General features: G+C 25.0%; 1 pseudogene; it reads right to left on the reverse strand.

The window, feature by feature from the left end:
* Positions 1–221: 221 nt before the first annotated feature.
* LOC149520073 (18S ribosomal RNA) lies at positions 222–2026 on the reverse strand (annotated as a pseudogene).
* Positions 2027–16249: the final 14223 nt, after the last annotated feature.

Here is a 16249-nt window from a genome sequence, read left to right on the forward strand (position 1 = left end):
CACACGTGCTCTTTTTCATTTAGGTTCCTTGGCTTGATTTATGCTTAAGGTTTGTTATTTGGTTACAGGTAATGATGTTGATCATTTCCTTTGCTCGAGAGGCATAACAAAGCAATCATCGCACATGCCTAAGGCCATAAAGGGCTCAGGCCATGGAGGCACCCTCGCTTCCTAGGTGTTTCGTTAACACATTCATGGGTCATTCGTTGAGCCGATTTTGACAATGATTCTTCTGTAAGTTCTCCTATGGAAACCTTGTTACGATTTCTCCTTCTATAAATGATAAGGTTTAGTGGACTTCTCGCAATGTCATAGTAGTGAACCATCCATGTCGTTACAATCTGAACACTTCACCAAACCATTCAATTCGCAGGAATGACAAGTGGTATGTACAAAAGGCAAGGATGTAGTCAATGTGAGCTGATGACTTACACTTACTAGGAATTCCTCATTGCAGGCCAACGATTGCAATGATCTATGCCTATCACAATGAAATTTCAAAGATTACCCAGACCTGTCGACTAAGGCTATAGACTTGTTGAATACATTATTGTAGCTCACGTGCAACCTAAAACATCTAAAGGCATCATAGACCTATTATTACCTCAAACTTCCTTGGTCTAAGTAGCCATAGTCCTTTTAAGAAGCTAGCCATGAAGGATTATCTCCTTGTAGTTAATTAATAGGTTGAGGTCTTATTCGTTAATAGAATTAAGTAGACAAATCTCTCTACCAACTAAGAACACCCATGCACCACCACCTCTAAAATCAAGAAAGAGCTTTTAGTATGTCAATCCTTACTATGTTTGGACCTGATAAGTTTCCTTGTGTTGAGTCAAATTAAACTACAAGCTCTACTCTTTGTGGTGCCCTTCCATCAATTCCTTTAAGTTTCAACCTTGCAACCATACTCACCCTAGAATCCAAAGACTTTGATTTTTCATAAGGTGCCGACGAAGTCCTAAAAGTAACATTCATTGATCTCTAGTCGGCATCATTTATAGTTGAGACTAGGATGGTATTTGATCAACTTCGAGCCCTCAACTTTCATTCTTGATTAATGAAAACATCTTTGGCAAATGCTTTTGCTATTGTTCATCTTTCATAAATCCAAGAATTTCACCTTTGACTATAAAATATGAATGCCCCTAATTGTCTCTATTAATCATTACTCTAATCCTAAAGGCTAACACAATAGCACCAAAATCCTATGATATTATCCTATGCTAATGTATGCAAATATAGGCCTACTTTGAGCACTCTAATTTCTTCAAAGTAACATCCTTAAAAGAATGACCTAGCTAGTTAAGGTTAGGAGTGCATCATTGGTTATAAGGACAAGTAGATTGGTGCTTACTGTGAGGTGGACCAGATGACCCAACCCTAGTTCCAACTATGAGTTTTTTAACTGCAACAACTTAAATATATGCTATTGGAGCTAGAATTACCACTGCTACTCACACCAAACTTGCCCTCAAATGGATTTTTATTTAGGGATTTAGATTTTATTTATTTCAATTACTAAACTCATAGAGCCCGGTATTATTATTTATTATCATAACCTCTCCGTGTCAAGATTGAGTAATTTTTCACTTCCATCCTTCCTTAGATGTATTAGCCTTTTCTCAAGTTCATTCTCTAGAATCGAACCTTAATTCTCCGTCACCGGTCACTACCATAGTAGGCCACTATCCTACCATTAAAAATTGATAGGGCAAAAATTTGAATGATGCATTATTGGCACAAAAGTCATACAATCTGTCGAGCTATAATGAATCATTAGAGCAAAGGGCAAAGCCCGCGTCGACCTTTTATCTAATAAATGCATCTTTTTCAGAAGTAGGGGTTTGTTGTATGCTTTAGCTATATAATTAATATGGTTATTTGAGTAGTAAATACCATCAAACAAATTATAACTAATTTAATGAGCCATTCATAATTTCACAGTCTAAATTAGTTCATACTTACACATGCATGGCTTAATCTTTGAGACAAGCATATGACTACTAGCAGGATCAACCAAGTAGCATTCCTTTAGGACATTGGGACTATATAAGCCTCAACGCATCGACTGAGTGGTAGAGAGAGCCAACAAGAAGCATAAGCATCATGTGTGTCGAGCACATAAAATGTATAACTTTGGATGAATAAGGGCTAAGAGCTAGTGCCCATAAAACGTTCTACATTCGAAAGCATGAATGAACACTAGTGTACCAATGTAACCACAGGGGTTTGGGTGGCACACTTGGGACACATGGCATAATTAAGGTCCAACCCATAACCTTTAAAGACACAAGACAGATGAGGGATGGCAAAACATTTGATTTCTTTCAATTTAGGTATGCAACACAAGATCTCGATCGCACCCTTAGGGTATGATGACCACACAAAGGGGATTGAAAAGGGTGATGATCGACAGTTCGATGCATCAAGCATGGAGCATGCCAACACATACAATCATAGCACTACTCATATGCCCATTACATAAAAGTAGTAGCATTCATGCACACCAGTCCATAACCCACCCAATCGATTACACAATGAGCAAGTAAAAGAAATGACTCATGAGCCACACCATAACCACTTGGTAGGGGAAAAACACAAGCAAGGGTCACGAGACTGCACCTACCGTCCAACAGGTAACAACGGCATAACACCATCAATGCTTCGTTTGGCCAGGATTGTATATGCAAACTCTACTATCACCACCCCAAGGGGATGTTACCCAATTCAAGAACTTGTTCCTGGGGTCTTAGGTAGTATCGACTGCATGCACTGTCTTGGCTAAGCCAAGGCATTTTTTATGGACTACGAAAAGGGACCATAAGACTATCAAATGCCTGAAAGACATGGCCAACCTAAGCTCGTTATCGTAGCTTCTGCTTACACCACCCCAGGGAGTCATTGCATGATTCAAGGACTTGGTCTTAGTGTATGAGACAACATTAACCGTAAGCATAGGCTTGAGCTTGACCTTTTTTGAATGTATGCCAACTGGTTAAGGCGATTGGCTCTTGTGAGTCACTGAAGCAACTAGTCTCCGGACAACATGGCCAAAAGGCATGCATGGCCTAGATTTTGCCTCAAGGATGTTGTCATAGATATACGCAATAAGAGGCCTATCACATACACTTACTCCCCACAAAGAAGGGAGAGAGACCATCCGAACAACTAAACCCTAAAGAGTATAGATATGCTAGCATAAACATTAAAGTGTCTGGAATAGGGACATTTTTTTCAAATGGGCATATCCTACACTAAGGGTCCGCAGGTGCTGGTGGTGGTCGAGGCTTGTGCTTGTACCAAGACCCAGCATGTGTCAATGGTGTTCGAGACAAGTACCTGCAACAAGGGCCAGCATGTGCCAATAGTGATGGAGGCAACTGTTCGTATGAAGGGCCATATTCTTCTAATGCTGATCAAGGCATGTGCATGCACAAAGGCCAGTATGTGCTGATAGTGGTTGAGGCAAGTGCCTGTACCAAAGGCTAGCTTGTGTCGATATGGTCAAGGCTTTGGTCGAAGTTCAATTCTAGGCCACGATGTATATGCTGGGCTTAGACATGCACTGGTGTTGTATTTTTTTGCCTAGGGCAACTTTACTGAAGCATTGCCAGAGAACCTAATCTATAGCATTGGGGGTTTTGACGATTAAGGGAGGGGGTTAGGGGGTGTGCGCACATGATATGTGATGGGTGGTGACCCTTGACCCTTATATTGGCTCCTTATCCCTTAAGAAACCTTGACTACTCAATCCCTTTAAAGAGCATAAAAGCTTTTGTCGGCTTGTAGCCAGTAGCTATTCAAGTGTCTGAAATGGGGATTTTTTTTCAAATGGACACAAAATCTTCCACACTTTGACATTTTAGCTGAATTTTTTTTGTAGATGTCAAAAAAAATACAAGAATCAAATATACCAAATTTGAGGCCAAAACTCCTAAAAAATTTTCAAAAAATCCCATATTGTAAGAAATTTTAAAAATTATAAAAAATAAAAAATGAGTCATCTTGCTGTGAAACTTCATATGAAGGCTTAGGGGACCATTATATGAATTTACAATCCATAAAAATGGCATTGGCATGGCAAAAATATGAAGATATGTCTGAACCCACCTATTGTCTAATCGTGGAGCACATGGTGCATGGCCCAGCATGTGCTGATGGTGTTTGAGTGAACTGCCTACACAAAGGGCTAGCATATGCTGAGACCAAGGGTGAACATGTCTCGATGGTGGTTGAGGCATGTGCATGTGTCACAGTCTGCATGTTGGTCTAGGCTCAGGGGTTCTTTCTGAGTCAAGAAATAATTTTGATTCTAGGGGGATAGGATTCGACAACCAAAGGGACCAAGCCTTAAGGCCTACTAAAGGCCCATGTCATAGGAAACTAGCTTGGAACATTGGTATTGGCAGTGATCACAACTTGATAGGCTCAAACATGGTGTTCGAGTTTAGTAGAATTGAGCCAGCCCCTAGTGCAGGCACTAGTGAGTGCTTGTATCAATTTACAAGCCATAAAAATGGCATTGATGTGACAAAAATATGAAGATGTGTCTAAACCTACCTACTACCCTATTATGGTACGTATGGTACATGGCTCAAGCCCAAGATACCCTTGCGTGATGTGCAACCCAGCATGCACCAATGATGTTCAAAAGAACTACCCACACAAAGGGCCAACATGTGTCGATGGTGGTCAAAGTATGTGCTGAGACCTAGGACCAACATGTCCAAATGATGGTCGAGACATGTGCATGTGTTACTATTCTAGTGGAACAAAGTTTGATAGCTAAGGGGACTAAGCTTTAAGACTTACTAGAGGCTCAAGTTATGGGGAACTAGCCTAGAATAATGGTATGGGCAATGATCAATTCTCTAAAATCTCAGGCACAGTATTTGGGTTTGACATAATTGAGCCAAGCCTAGGTGTGGGAGCTAGTAAGCACTTATATGAATTTACAAGCCATAAAAACACTACTAGCATGGTAGAAATATGAAGATGTGCGTAAACTTCCCTACTAACTAGGCGTGGTGCACATGGTGTGCTATTCGGGCCTAGGACAACCTCGTATGGTGTGTGACCCAGCATGTACTTAGACCAAAGGCCAACATGTCTCGATAGTGGTCAAGGCATGTGCATGTATCATAGTTTGCAAGTTGGTCTAAGCCTAAAGGTTTTATTCGAGTCGAATAGTAGTTCCAATTCTAAAAGGATAGGGTCTGACAATTGAGAGGACCAAACCTTAAAGCTTATTGCAAGCCCAAGTCATGGGGAACTAGTCCAAAACTGTGGTATAGGCAGTGATCAAGACTCTAAAGGCTCAAGCACATGTTCAAGTTTGGTAAAGTTGAGCTAGACCTAAGTGCGGGTGCTGGTGAGCGATATGTGGGCACATGCTCAGACCCAAGTTCATGCACTGATATCAAGGTATGAACACATGGTTAGACCCAGTTACAGGCATGCTTGAATACAATCTTGGGAGGATTAGATTTGTAGGCTTTTAGAAGGCCTAGTACTACAACATAATTTTTGACAAAAGCTAGAATTATGATGAGCACTTAAGCTTTGTAGGCTAACTTAGGCACACAGAGTCAATTCCGTGTCTAAGGTTGTACGTGGTTTAGCTTAAGACCGAAGCTTGTTACACATGCATTGAGCATCATTACATGCCAATGGTGATCAAGGGGCAGACAAGTGCCTTGGGTGAGAGGGTCATGGTATACATGCCACAGCAAGTGTCATTATCTACCACAAATGTGTCCAAGGCAATAACCAAAACTAAGGATCGACTTATGCCAATAGTGATCAAGGTAAGTTCCCACTCAAGCATTGCATGCATTTAGCGATGGTGTCCAAGGCAACATCCTACACAAAGGGGTCAGCATCTGTTGATAGTGTCCAAGGCAATAACGGGCTAGCATCCATCAATGATGTTGGATGTGGTTGCCCGTGTAGCAATCGAGGGCCAGAGGCAGTCGATGGCATTCGAGATAACAACCTACTCCAAAGGCCAGTGTGTGTTGATAGAGATTGAGGCAAGTGCTCACACTAAGGGCGAGCCCATCTTTGTAACAAATATCGAGGGCATTTGGTTGCCGTTTACTTAGACATTCGAGGGAGGGATGTTATTGCCTGACCAAATTGGTTGCAATGGGGAACACCATTCATCCCCAACCCTAGAGGGGTGTGGTGTAAAAAAAATGAAGTGAGAGGGCTTTGGTGGGTGTGGAGGAGAAGGACAAATTAAAGCAACAAAGGGCTAAATCTTAGTGAATTGTGGCAACAAGGCCACTTTACCACTTACAATAGTTAAAATAATTTATTTTAATTATTCAAATAGTCATAATTATTTCAATTGGTTCAGCAAACAAAATTATTTATTAAATCTCTTATTGATTAATTTTTGAAATATTAATAAATTTTTTTATTTTATTCCAAATAAGTTAGTAAGAACTGAAAAAATTATTTTACGATAAAACAAAATGTCATAACAATTTAAAATAAAGAAATGTTTCTATAGCCTTAACTATTTGAACTGGTTTAGCAAATAAATTTATTTTTTAAATCTATTAGTTATTAATTTTTAGAATATTATTACATTAGTATTATTTTATTTCAAATAAATTTGTATGAATAGAAATAATTATTTTATGAAAGAACAAAAGGTTATAAGAAATTGAAATACAAATAGTCATAACTATTTGAATTGGTTCAATAAACAGATTTATTTTTTAAATCTCCTACTTATTAATTTTTAAAATATTAATAAATTAATATTATTTTATTATGAATAAGCTAGTATGATGAAAAACAATTGTTTTATGTCAAAACAAAAGTTCATAATGATTTGAAATAGATAAATGTTCAAATGGCCATAATCATTTTAACTGATTCGATAAACTGATTTATGTTTTAAATCTTTAACTTATCAATTTTTGAAATATTAATAAAGTAATACTATTTTATTTGGGACAAGCTTTTATGATCTAAAACAATTGTTTTATGATAAAACAAAAGGTCACAATGATTTTAGATAGATAATTATTCAAATAGTTATTACTATTTGAACTTGTTCGGTAAATAAATTTATTTTTTTAAATTTCTTGCTTATTAAATTTCTAAATGTTAATAAATTAGTATTATTTTATTTTGACTAAGCATGTATGAACTGAAACAATTATTTTATGAGTAAACAAAAGGTTAGAATGATTTGAAATAGATAATTGTTCTAACAGTCTTAACTATTTAAACTGGATCAACAAACACATTTATTTTTTAAATCCTTACTTATTAATTTTTAGAATATTATTAACTTAGCAATATTTTACTCTGAATAAACTTGAATGAATAGAAACAAATGTTTTAGGACAAAACAAAGATCATAACAATTTGAGATAGATAATTGTTTAAATAGTTATAATTATTAAAACTAGTTCGGTAAAGAGATTTAGTTTTTAAATCTCTTATTAATTTTTTAAATAGTAATAAATTATTATTATTTTATTATAAATTATTGTGTATGAATAGAAATAATTGTTTTATAATAAAATAAAATGTCATAACAATTTGAAATAGATAATAGTTCAAATGGACATGAATATTTGAACAGGTTCAATAAACTAATTAATTTTTTAAATCTTCAACTTATTAATTTTTAGAATGTTAATATATTAGTATTATTTTATTCTAAATAAATATGAATAGAAACAATTGTTTTATAACAAAACAAAGATCATAACAATTTGAAATAAATAATTGTTCAAACAATCATAAGTATTTGAACTCACTTGGTAAACAAATTTATTTTTTAAATCTTTTACTTACAAATTTTGGAATATTAATTAATTAGAATTATTTTATTCCAAATAAGCTTGTTTGAACAGAAACAATTGGTTTATGACAAAACAAATGGTCATAACGATTTGAAATAGATAATTGTTCAAATAGTTATAACTATTTGAACGTGTTCAGAAAATAGCTTTATTTTCTAAAATTTTACTTATTAATTTTTGGAATAGTAATAAATTTATATTATTTTATTCAAAATATGCTTGCATGAATAGAACCAATTGTTTTATGACAAAACAAGATGTCATAATGTTTTGAAATAGATAATTGTTTAGATAGTCATAACTATTTCAACTTGATCGATAAGAAAATTGATTTTTTAAATTCTATTACTCTTTAATTTTTGGAATATTATTTTATCTCAAATAGGCTTATATGAATTGAAACAATTATTTTATTACAAAACAAAAGCTCATGATGATTTGAAATAGATTATTATTCAAATAGTCATGACTATTTAAACTTGTTTGGCAAATAAATTTATTTTTTAAATCTTTTACTTATAAATTGTCAAAATTTTAATAAATTAATATTATTTTATTTCGAATAAGCTAGTATGAACAAAAACAATTGTTTTATGACAAAATAAAAAGTCATAACAATTTGAAATAAATAATTGTTCAAATAGTCATAATGATTTGAACTTGTTCAGTAAACAGATTTATTTTAAAATCTTTTACCTATTAATTGTCTTAATTTAATAAATTTGTATTATTTTATTCAAAATAAGCTTGTATGAACAGAAAAAATCATGTTATGACAAAGCAAAAGGTTATAGCGATTTTCAATAAATAATTGTTCAAATAATTATAATTATTTAAACTTGTTCAGTAAACAGATTCATTTTTTAAATCTATTAATTATTAAGTTTCAAAATATTCATAACTTAATATTTTTTATTTTGAATAAGCTTATATGAATTGAAATAATTTTTTTATGACAAAAGAAAATGTCATAGCAATTTGAAATAGATAACTATTCAAATAGTCATAACTGTTTGATCTAGTTCAGTAAACATATTTAATTTTTTACATTTTTTACTTATTAATTGTTAAACTATTAATAAATTTGTATTATTTTAATCTAAATAAGCTTGAATAAATAGAAACCATTATCTTATAACAGAACAAAAAGTTGTAATGATTTGAAATAAATAATTGCTTAAATAGTCTTAATTTGAACCAATTTGATAAACAGATTTATTTTTTAAAATTTTTATTAACTTTTGAAATATTAATAGATTAGTAATATTTTATTTCAAACAAACTTATATGAACAAAAACATTAGTTTTATGACAAAACAAAAGGTCATAACAATTTGAAATAGATAATTGTTCAAATAGTCATAATTATTTGAACTGGTTAGGTAAACAGAATTATTTTTTAATTCTCTTACTTATTAATTTTTGAAATTTTAATAAATTTATTTTATTTTATTCTAAATAAGCTAGTATGAATTGAAAATATTGTTTTATGACAAAACAAAAGGTTATAATGATTTGAAATAGATAATTATTCATATAGTTTTAACTATTTGAACTAATTATTAACTATTTATATTATTAAATAAATTGTATAAGATATTATTCAAATAATATTATTATAAAATAGTATTACCTATAATTAATAAAATTAATGATTATAATTATTATATATAATATATTTTTTTATATTATATATAATAAATTAATAATATTTATTTTTCCTAAATTTATTAAATAAATTATTAATAATTCTTTTATTTAGTCATATTAATAATAAATATGTTTATATAAAGAATGTATCTTTAATATATTCAAAACTTAATTATAATTAATACTAAATAAGTAAGAGATTTATAAATTTATATAATAAATTATTAACTATTAATTTATTTATAATATAATTAATATTATTTTATTAGATTAATTAAGTATATATAAGATAATAATTCTATTTAAACAATTATCTATTTCAAATCATTATGAACTTTTGTTTTGTCATAAAACAATTGTTTTGCATTATACAAGCCTATTTAGAATAAAATAATACTAATTTATTAATATTTGAAAAATTAATTAGTACGAGATTTAAAAAATAAATCTGTTTATCGAATCGGTTTAAATAATTATGACTATTTGAACAATTATATATTCTCAATCGTTATAACCTTTTGTGTTCTCATAAAATGATTATTTATCTTCATACAAGCTTATTCGAAATAAAATAATATTAATCCAGTAATATTAATTTAATAATTGATAGATTTAAAAATAAATTTGTTTATCGAACCAATTCAAATAGTTAAGGCTATATGAATAATTATCTATTTCAAATCGTTATGATCTTTTGTTTTGTCGCAAAACAAATGTTTTATTCATATAAGTTTGTTCGAAATAAAATAATATTAATTTATTACTATTTCAAAAATTAATAAGAGATTTAATAAATAAATCTATTTACCATACTAGTTCTATTAATTATAACAATTTGAACATTTATTTATTTCAAATCGTACTAAATTAATAATTTGTTAAAAAATTTGAATCGTACCTTTTGTAATTTAAACTTATTAAAGGTTTTTTAATTAAGTCATAAAACAAAAGCTAAATAATTAGAAAAATATTACCTTTTAAATCTCTTAGTTATTAATTTTTTGTATTTGAAATCTTATAATTCAAATATTCATAACCATTTGAATATTATTCTAATTTAAGTTTAAATTTGTCTAATTTAAAAATTAAATATTTAATTTCAAATCTATTTTAAAGTAAAAATATTTTAAGATTTGTTTTGTCATAAAACAATTGTTTTTGTTAATATAAGTTTGTTTGAAATAAAATAATATTGTTTTATTAATATTTAGAAAATAAATCTATAAGAGATTTAAAAAGAAAATTTGCTTACCAAACTTTTTAAATAGTTTTGACTATTTCAATAATTATTTATTTCAAATCATTATAACCATTTATTTTATCATCAAACAATTGGTTTTGTTCATACTATTTTATTTAGAATAAAATAATACTAATTTAATAATTTATATATCATATTATAAATTTATTATAAGTATGGTAAAAATATGAAATATAGTTAATTATTATAAATATATATTAAATTAATTATATATATGATTAATATTAATAATTGAATAATTATTTTACTATTTAAGGATTATAAAGCCTATTAATCTATATACTAATAATATAGTAAATTATATTAATTTAAATTATTTTTTAAATCTTTTACTTATTAATTGTTGGAATATTATTAAATTAGTATTATTTTATTTTTAATAAGCTTACATAGACAAAAACAATTAGTTCATCACAAAACAAATGGTCATAACTATTTGAAATAGATAATTGTTCAAATAGTTAGATCTATTTGAACGATGTTCAAAAAATAAATTTATTTTTTAAATTTTTACTTATTAAATTTTGGAATATTAATAAATTTAATTATTTTATTCAGAATAAGCTTGTATGGATAGAAACAATTCGTTTATCACAAAACAAAAGATCATAACTATTTGAAATAAATAATTGTTCAAATAGTCAGAACTATTCGAATATGTTTAAAAAACAAATTTATTTTTTTAATTTTTACTTATTAAATTTTGGAATATTAATTAATTTAATTATTTTATTCGAAATAAGCTTGTATGAATAGAAACAATTGTTTTAATATATACTAATGATATATTATAGTCATTAATTATTATAATATAATATTCCTAAAACATTTAATTTCTGTTCAACAAGGTTATTCAAAGTAAAATATTGCTAAATTAATAATATTCTAAACATTATTAAGTAAAGATTTAAAAAATAAATGTGATTGCTGAATCGGTTTAAATAGTTAAGACTATTAGAATAATTATCTATTTCAAATCGTTTTGACCTTTTGTTTAGTCATAAAATAATTGCTTCAACTTGTACATGCTTATTTGAAATAAAATAATACTAATTTATTAACATTCAGAAAATTATTAATTTCAAAATTAGAAAAAAAATCTATTTACCGAACAAGTTCAAATATTTTTGACTATTTGAATAATTATCTATTTAAAATTGTTATGACCTTATATTTTATCATAAAACAATTGTTTCAATTCATAAAAACTTATATGGAATAAAATAATATTACTTTATTCATATTATAAAAATTGAAAGGTTAGAGATTTAAAACATAAATCAATTTATCGAATCAGTTCAAATAATTATGGCCATTTAAACAATTATTTATTTCAAACCATTATGAACTTTTGTTTTGTCATAAAACAATTGTTTTTCATCATACAAGCCTATTCAAAATAAAATAATATTAAATTATTAATATGTGAAAAATTAATAAGTAGGAGATTTAAAAAATAAATATGTTTATTGAATCAGTTCGAATAGTTATGACTATTTGAACAATTATATATTTCCAGTCGTTATAACCTTTTGTTTTGTCATAAAATAATTATTTATCTTTATACAAGCTTATTTGAAATAAAATAATACTAATCTAGTAATATTATGAAATTTAATAACTGATAGATTTAAAAAATAAATTTGTTTATCGAATCAATTCAAATAGTTAAGGCTATATGAATAATTATCTATTTCAAATCGTTATGATCTTTTGTTTTGTTGTAAAACAAATGCTTTTGTTCATATAAGTTTGTTCGAAATAAAATAATATTAATTTATTAATATTTCAAAAATTAATAAGATATTTAATAAATAATCTATTTACCATACTAGTTCAATTTAATAAATAATCTATTTACCATACTAGTTCAATTAGTTATAACAATTTGAATATTTATTTATTTCAAATCGTACTAAATTAATAATTTCTTAACTATTTGAAGGATTTAGCAAACACATTTATTTTTTAAATCCTTACTTATTAATGTTTAGAATATTATTAATTTAGCAATATTTTACTCTGAATAAACTTGTTGAACATAAATTTAATGTTTTAGGACAAAACAAAAATCATAATAATTGAAGATAGATAATTGTTCTAATAGTCATAACTATTTGAACTAGTTCAGTAAAGAGATTTAGTTTTTAAATCTCTTATTAATTTTCAAAATAGTAATAAAATAGTATTATTTTATTTCGAATAATTTTGTATGAATAGAAACAATTGGTTTTGGAACATTAATTTTTAAATAAATTTATTTTTAAAATTTTTACTTATTAATTTTTGGAACATTAATAAATTTATATTATTTTATTTGAAATAAGCTTGAATGAATAGAACCAATTGTTATATATGACTATTAATTATTAATAATATAAATATTTATTAATAAGTGATGCAATAATAATAATCTTAGCAAACAATAAAAGGGTGTTAACCATTTTATTTGAGTATAATTTGAATAGTATTATTAGTGCTGCCTTATTAAACAAATTGTTTAGAATTAATTATAAAATAGATGACAAAACAAAAAATTATCTATTTATAGTATTTTAATTATTAATATTAATATTTTCAATTATTGATTATATTTGATTAATAAATATAATGTAATAATAATTAAATATTTTATTTGATTATTATTTAAAAATAATAATTATTAATTTAATAATACTAATTATGATAGCTATTATATACATATAAATAATTATTGTCAATTATTTAATAAATTTAAAATATATTATTATATAAATTATAATTTTAAATTATATATTATTAAAATGAATATATACCTATTAATCAATAATTTTATAATAATAATTTAGATAATTATGTTAATTCTAATCATATCATATGAATAGATTTAAATATTTATAATATTTGAGATTAATATTTTATAATAATCATTATTATTAAATTGTATTATGAATTGATATTAATATTAACTTTATTGATTAATAAGTATATATTCATTTTAATAATATATAATTTAATAAATAAGTGCTGTGAAAGATATAATAAATTAAATTTAATACTAATTTTATAATATAATATACCTTGTAATATAATATAAATTATTATTTTAAATTAAAAATATATTTTAATTGTTAATTAAATTTAAAATATTAATTATATTAGAATTTAATAATAAAATTATTTAAATTTTATATAATATAAAGAATAATAAGTAACTAAATTAATTAAATAATTAAATATTTATAATCATTGATATATCTTTAAATTAGCTTAATTATATATATGTAATAATAATTATAATAATAAAATATAATTGCTAAATATAAATAAATAATATAATTATGTTATAAAAAATATTATTTTATTATAATATTTTATAATGATTAATTATTAACAATATTATAATATTATTATTAATAAATAATTATTTATTATTAAATATTTATTAAATCTATTAAATTAAAATTATTTATTTTATAATTTATTATTATTATTTGAACTTTTTTAATAAATAAATTTATTCTTTCAAATCTCTTACTTATTAATTTTCAAAATGTTAATAAATCAGTATTTTTTTATTTTGAATAATTTTCATGAACAAAAAGAATTATTTTATGGAAAAACAAAAGGTCATAACAATTTAAAATAGATAATTGTTCAAATGGATATGACTATTTGAACTGATTCGATAAACAAATAACTTTTTAAATCACTTAGTTATTAATTTTTGAAATATTAATATATTAGTTTAATTTTATTTTGAATAAGCTTGTATGAACTAAAATAATTGTTTACCAAACAATAAGTTAATATAATTTGTTAACTATAATTTAGACCTTAAATGTTTAATTAATAAGAATTTACATATCTATTGTTATTCATATTATAATATTAATTATATTATTTTAAGTATATAAATAGAATAATAGTAGACAATTATTTAATTTAATATAAGATAAAACATATTAATTAATATATATTGTATATTAACTAATATATATTATAAGTCATTATAATAGTTAATTATTTAACTATAATTAGTTATATTATAATTAATATTTTCTAAATTAATAAGTAAAAAAATTATTGTAATCTATTTAGTTTTTAATTAGTATTATAAACTTATTACAATTTTTAATAATAAGCTTGATTTTCTAGATGAGGAACTAATGGCCATCTTAGAGTTAGAGGAAGATGATGAAGAGATATGGAGGATGTATTTCGATGGGGCCGCTAATAAATTATTTTATTAATGAGTAATTAATTAATATATATTATTATTATTAATGATTGGTTATGGATTATTAAACCATTATAATTATTATATTTTATATTATATTTATTATAAATTTATATATTATATTTATATAATATAATTATAAAAATTATATTTTATAATCTATTTTTGGATAAATTTATATTTCATATAAATATTATTAATTAATTAATAATACCAATAGTATTATGGTTCAATTATTAATTATTAATAGATACATTTATTAATAATTTATAATTATTAAATATTATTAAATTATAATTATAATATTAAATTGATAAATTATAAAAATATTATTTATCTAAAATATTAATAGCCTCTTAAATTATAATATATATTAATATAAATTGTTTTAGTTTATGTATTTAAATTATTATAATTTATCAATTTAATAATAAACAATATAATTATAATTTAATAATTTATTATTAAATTAATTAATTATAAAATTAGTATATTAATTGATTAATTTAATATTAAATCTATTTTGATTATATTATTGATAATGCTTTAATCAAAAGTAATAATGTTAATTAGATTAGTAAATTAATTATAATATTAAGTTTACAAGTTAATAGTTAATGATACTTTATACTTATAGTAATCTAAATTTATTAATAAATTTATAATTTATATTAATATAAATTTTAAATAATTTATAAATAATAATTTATATATTATTATAATTTATAATAGAATATAAATATAGTATAATTATCTGATTAAATGACTATAATAACAAAACTTTCGAATAGTTCAATCCCTATTAACTTGTTAAATAATTATAATTAATATAATTAAATCCCTGAAGAAATTATTAATTATATTCATAAAACTAATGTTTAACATAATTCATAATTAATTATAATTAATTAATAATATTAATAAATAAATTATTTATATAAATTATTTGATAATTTACAAAATGTTTAATACAGTTTAATAAAATATAATTATTAATATAACTAACACAATTAAATAAATAACAAAATAGTATATTAAATTATTATAATTAATTATTATATATTAATAATAAATTATAATATTAATATAGTTTAATTTAAAATATTATTAAATAATAATTATATTTAAACATTAATAAATATATAATATATTTATAGAGTTATAATGTTTAAATTATTTATTATATTATAACTATTAAATTAATAATAGTAATAATAAATATACCATAAATGATTAGAATTATCTAAGCTTGTGCGAACTGAAATAATTATTTTATGATAAAATAAA

Source organism: Durio zibethinus, chromosome 2 (assembly GCF_047325235.1).
Source record: "Durio zibethinus cultivar Kanyao isolate XHJ-2024 chromosome 2, ASM4732523v1, whole genome shotgun sequence".
Taxonomy (NCBI): Eukaryota; Viridiplantae; Streptophyta; class Magnoliopsida; order Malvales; family Malvaceae; genus Durio; species Durio zibethinus.